The sequence below is a fragment of the Salmo salar genome, chromosome ssa17 (assembly GCF_905237065.1).
Source record: "Salmo salar chromosome ssa17, Ssal_v3.1, whole genome shotgun sequence".
NCBI classification, from domain to species: Eukaryota; Metazoa; Chordata; class Actinopteri; order Salmoniformes; family Salmonidae; genus Salmo; species Salmo salar.
The window spans coordinates 85107217-85113216 of record NC_059458.1 but is presented as its reverse complement, the minus strand read 5'-3'; positions in this window follow the sequence as shown (position 1 = coordinate 85113216).

Here is a 6000-nt window from a genome sequence, read left to right as displayed (position 1 = left end):
CTGTCTCAACAACCTCCTGTCTCAACAACCACCTGTCTCAACAACCACCTGTCTCTACAACCTCCTCTCTCTACAACCACCTGTCTCTACAACCTCCTGTCTGTACAACCTCCTGTCTCTACAACCTCCTGTCTCTACAACCTCCTGTCTGTACAACCTCCTGTCTCTACAACCTCCTGTCTCTACAACCTCCTCTCTCTACAACCTCCTGTCTGTAAAACCTCCTGTCTCTACAACCTCCTGTCTCTACAACCTCCTGTCTCTACAACCTCCTGTCTCTACAACCTCCTGTCTCAACAACCACCTGTCTGTAAAACCTCCTGTCTCTACAACCTCCTGTCTCTAAATCCTCCTGTCTCTACAACCTCCTCTCTCTACAACCTCCTGTCTCTACAACCTCCTGTCTCTACAACCTCCTGTCTCTACAACCTCCTGTCTGTAAAACCTCCTGTCTGTAAAACCTCCTGTCTCTACAACCTCCTGTCTCTACAACCTCCTGTCTCTAAATCCTCCTGTCTCTACAACCTCCTCTCTCTACAACCTCCTGTCTCTACAACCTCCTGTCTCTACAACCTCCTGTCTCTACAACCTCCTGTCTGTAAAACCTCCTGTCTGTACAACCTCCTGTCTCTACAACCTCCTGTCTCTACAACCTCCTGTCTGTACAACCTCCTGTCTCTACAACCACCTGTCTGTAAAACCTCCTGTCTGTAAAACCTCCTGTCTCTACAACCTCCTGTCTCTACAACCTCCTGTCTCAACAACCACCTGTCTGTACAACCTCCTGTCTGTACAACCTCCTGTCTCAACAACCACCTGTCTGTAAAACCTCCTGTCTCTACAACCTCCTGTCTCTAAATCCTCCTGTCTCTACAACCTCCTGTCTCTACAACCTCCTGTCTCTACAACCTCCTGTCTCTACAACCTCCTGTCTGTAAAACCTCCTGTCTGTAAAACCTCCTGTCTCTACAACCTCCTGTCTCTACAACCTCCTGTCTCAACAACCACCTGTCTGTAAAACCTCCTGTCTCTACAACCTCCTGTATCTACCACCTCCTGTATCTACCACCTCCTGTCTCTACAACCTCCTGTCTCTACAACCTCCTGTATCTACCACCTCCTGTCTCTACAATCTCCTGTCTCTAAAACCTCCTGTCTCTACAACCTCCTGTATCTACAACCTCCTCTCTCTACAACCTCCTGTCTCAACAACCTCCTGTCTCAACAACCTCCTGTCTCAACAACCACCTGTCTCAACAACCACCTGTCTCTACAACCTCCTCTCTCTACAACCACCTGTCTCTACAACCTCCTGTCTGTACAACCTCCTGCCTCTACAACCACCTGTCTGTACCACCTCCTGTCTCTACAACCTCCTGTCTCTACAACCTCCTGTCTCTACAACCTCCTGTCTCTACAACCTCCTCTCTCTACAACCTCCTGTCTGTAAAACCTCCTGTCTCTACAACCTCCTGTCTCTACAACCTCCTGTCTCTACAACCTCCTGTCTCTACAACCTCCTGTCTCAACAACCACCTGTCTGTAAAACCTCCTGTCTCTACAACCTCCTGTCTCTACAACCTCCTGTCTCAACAACCACCTGTCTGTAAAACCTCCTGTCTCTACAACCTCCTGTCTCTAAATCCTCCTGTCTCTACAACCTCCTGTCTGTAAAACCTCCTGTCTGTAAAACCTCCTGTCTCTACAACCTCCTGTCTCTACAACCTCCTGTCTCTACAACCACCTGTCTCTACAACCTCCTGTCTCTACAACCTCCTGTCTCTACAACCTCCTGTCTGTACAACCTCCTGTCTCTACAACCACCTGTCTGTAAAACCTCCTGTCTGTAAAACCTCCTGTCTCTACAACCTCCTGTCTCTACAACCTCCTGTCTCAACAACCACCTGTCTGTACAACCTCCTGTCTGTACAACCTCCTGTCTCAACAACCACCTGTCTGTAAAACCTCCTGTCTCTACAACCACCTGTCTCTAATCCTCCTGTCTCTACAACCTCCTGTCTCTACAACCTCCTGTCTCTACAACCTCCTGTCTCTACAACCTCCTGTCTCTACAACCTCCTGTCTGTAAAACCTCCTGTCTGTAAAACCTCCTGTCTCTACAACCTCCTGTCTCTACAACCACCTGTCTCTAAATCCTCCTGTCTCTACAACCACCTGTCTCTACAACCTCCTGTCTCTACAACCTCCTGTGTCATTCCACATTAGTGCCTGCTGGTCTATCTGAAGAAACCAGAAGGTTTATGTCAAGTGTGGTTGTGCTCAGCCTTGGTCCTGAGGGCATCTTAAAAAAGTAAAAACAAGTTATGGGTAATAATAATAATAGCACCAGAAAGAGGCCCTGGTGGTTGTGAGTTAAATGAAAGACATTCTGTCTCTTGTGGGGCAAGATTTTCCTCACATCCATTATGACATCATCCCCCTGTCCCGTTGATGGCAGGGTGTTGTCTTGGTGATAGATTCCATGTTGGCCAAAAGGTTCTGCAGCCGCGAGAATTTGGGAGCAGAGTGGAACAGACAGAGTAGAATGGAACAGCCGTGGAATTTCTGATTTCTCCCTGGAAACAGTCTAACCTGGTACTGATTCCAGGCCTGTCTGAACGGCCATCTGACCTCAGAGGAAGAGACAGCTGTGATAGGTCTATGCCCTCCAGGAGGGCCCAAATACTGTTTGAATGCGTCTCCTAAACCACAGCAATATACACAGGGAGGGGGGCAATGATGTGAAGGAAACTGCAGCTAGAGACTTCAGCCAGGGAAAAGGAGGGAGATAAATTACATGCTACCCTTCTTTGGGTTCTTGTGTTTCTTCTCTGTTAGCAGTTTTGGATGTGATTTGCTTTGTAATGTAATTTTCTGTTTCTTTCGATTTATTTATCTAATGTTCTCATGTATTATACTGTAGTGTTACCAACAATATGGTACCATTTACTATATTGTAGTGTTACCAACAATATGGTACCATTTACTATACAGTAGTGTTACCAATAATATGGCAAAAAATAAATAACTAAATAAATACATTCTTTTTTTATTTTTTTTAGATGTATGAAATGTATGCATTCACTACTGTAAGTCGCTCTGGATAAGAGCGTCTGCTAAATGACTAAAATGTAATGTAAAACGTTACCATTTACTATACTGTAGTGTCATCAACAGGTAGAACCCAAAAAGGTTCTACCTGGAATCAAAAGAGTTCTACCTGGAACCAAAAAGTTTTCTTTAATTGGTTTTCCTATGGGGACAGCCAAGAACCCTTTAAGGTTCTAGATAGCACCTTTTTTTTCTATGAGTGTATGGCTCTTGTCAAAGGTAGTGCACTATAAAGGGAATAGGGTTCCATTTGGGACATAAGCCAAATGACTTTGATTGACTACTACTGACTGGGAATGTTGTTTTCTTTATGGGAGACATTCTATAACATGTCTTTGCTGTCATCTGTCTGTGTAAGGGGGGGAGGAATAGACAGACATGTGTAGGACAGTGAAATAACAGATGTTGCCTTGCTCTTTTTCCCAGAGGTCTGCGGTGCTGATAGAGGCAACTCTAGCCAGCACAGGCGGCTGGTGGCACCTTGATCATTTCATAAATGTATCTCCTCAGGATGTGACTGATGTAGTGGTGGAAGGTTGTCAAGGTTGTGCTGAACTCATCTTCAAGGGAGAAATGTGTCCGCCCAAGCAAGCTTCCATGATTACATCACCCCTCTCGACCTCCTCTTGAGATAAGAGAGAAATGTCATTGTTAATTAAAGGCTTCAAACCTGCCTGAACCCAGGAGTATCCTGTTGTAGTGGCAGAGTCAGCTATCATTGTATTAATTGTTTGTTTCATAGTCATATAACAGATGGTTATATAACACAGGCAGTTTGTCTGAGTTGATTGTGTCCCCATGTCAGTCCTGCATCTTTTCCAACATTACAGAAACAATGTATTTCCAATCCGCTGTATGTGGAAGAAAGCCAAGTGAAAAAGCCTGAGAAACTGGGAGGAAAGCTAACACAAAAAACATGTTTTGGCAAAAATACAGTCTAATATCCATATACTAACACAAAAGCATCATATCTCAAACAATGGACTGTTTAAGTGTTCTGGTAAGGACATATTTTTCTTAGGGAAAGCTGTGGAACCTGTGAGATGTGACATACTGCTAATTTAAACGCATATCTCTTATAGGTTGGGATTTTAAACGATCAAATCAATGTAAATTCCACTCAAGCAAAAAAACAACAGAGGATTGTAAAACTCAAGATAAACCATTAGGTTCTCATCTTGATCTTCTTAAATCAATGTCAAGACACCTTCCCTAAAAATAAAAGCTCTGACTCTGCTGACTTATTAAAGTAAAAATGTACTTACTGTGACTGAGATATGTGGTTGTTCCACCTAGCTATCTTAAGATGACTGCACTAACTAAGTAACTCTGGATAAGAGTGTCTGCTAAATGACTAAAATGTCAAATGTAAATGTCTTCTTTCCCAAACCTACAACAGATTCCACAAGACCTGTGTCCAAGGAATCTCAGTATATCTCAGCTTATACTTCCCCCTCTCCACCCTACATTACCTTGAAATGGTTTGAAGTGTTTAATGAGAGGCACATCCATTCACCCATGGCTAACCATGGCGATGTGCTCTAATCCACCAAGAGCTTTAGTATTGTTATCTGGAGAGAGAGAGAGAGAGAGAGAGAGAGAGAGAGAGAGAGAGAGAGAGAGACAGAGAGAGAGAGACTATGCGCCGACAAGCTAAGCGTCAGTATAGAGACAAAGTGGAGTCGAAAACACGGACTACAAAAGATAAACCAGCCCCGTCGCGGATCACGATGCCTTGCTCCCAGACAGACTGAACAACTTCTTTACTCGCTTTGAGGACAATACAGTGCCACTGACACGGCCCGCTGCCAAAACCTGCGGGCTCTCCTTCACTGCAGCCAACGTGAGTAAAACATTTAAACGTGTTAACCCTCGCAAGGCTGCAGGCCCAGACGACATCCCCGGCTGCGTCCTCAGAGCATGCGCAGACCAGCTGAATGGTGTGTTTACGGACATATTCAATCAATCCTTATTCCAGTCTGCTGTGCCCACATGCCTCAAGAGGGCCACCATTGTTCCTGTTCCCAAGAAAGCTAAGGTAACTGAGCTAAATGACTACCGCCCTGTAGCACTCACTTCTGTCATCATGAAGTGCTTTGAGAAACTAGTCAAGGATCATTTCACCTCCACCCTACCTGTCACACTAGACCCACTCTATTTTGCTTACCGCCCCAATAGGTCCACAGACGATGCAATCACCATCACACTGCACACTGCACACTGCCCTAACCCATCTGGACAAGAGGAATACCTATGTAAGAATGCTGTTCATCGATTACAGCTCAGCATTCAACGCCATAGTACCCTCCAAACTCGTCATTAAGCTCGAGACCCTGGGTCTTGACCCCGCCCTGTGCAACTGGGTCCTAGACTTCCTGACGGGCCGCCCCCAGGTGGTGAGGGTAGGTAACAATATCTCCACCCCGCTGATCCTCAACACTGGGGCCCCACAAGGATGCGTTCTCAGCCCTCTCCTGTACTCCCTGTTCACCCACGACTGCGTGGCCATGCACGCCTCCAACTCAATCATCAAGTTTGCAGACGACACTACAGTGGTAGGCTTGATTACCAACAACGACGACGGCCTATAGGGAGGAGGTGAGGGCCCTCGGAGTGTGATGTCAGGAAAATAACTTCACACTCAATGTCAACAAAACAAAGGAGATGATCGTGGACTTCAGGAAATAGCAGAGGGAGCAGCTCCCTATCTACATTGACGGGACAGTAGTGGAGAGGGTGGAGAGTTTTAAGTTCCTCGGCGTACACATCACGGACAAACTGAAATGGTCCACCCACACAGACAGCGTGGTGAAGAAGGCGCAGCAGCGCCTCTTCAACCTCAGGAGGCTGAAGAAATTCGGCTTGTCACCAAAAACACTCACAAACTTG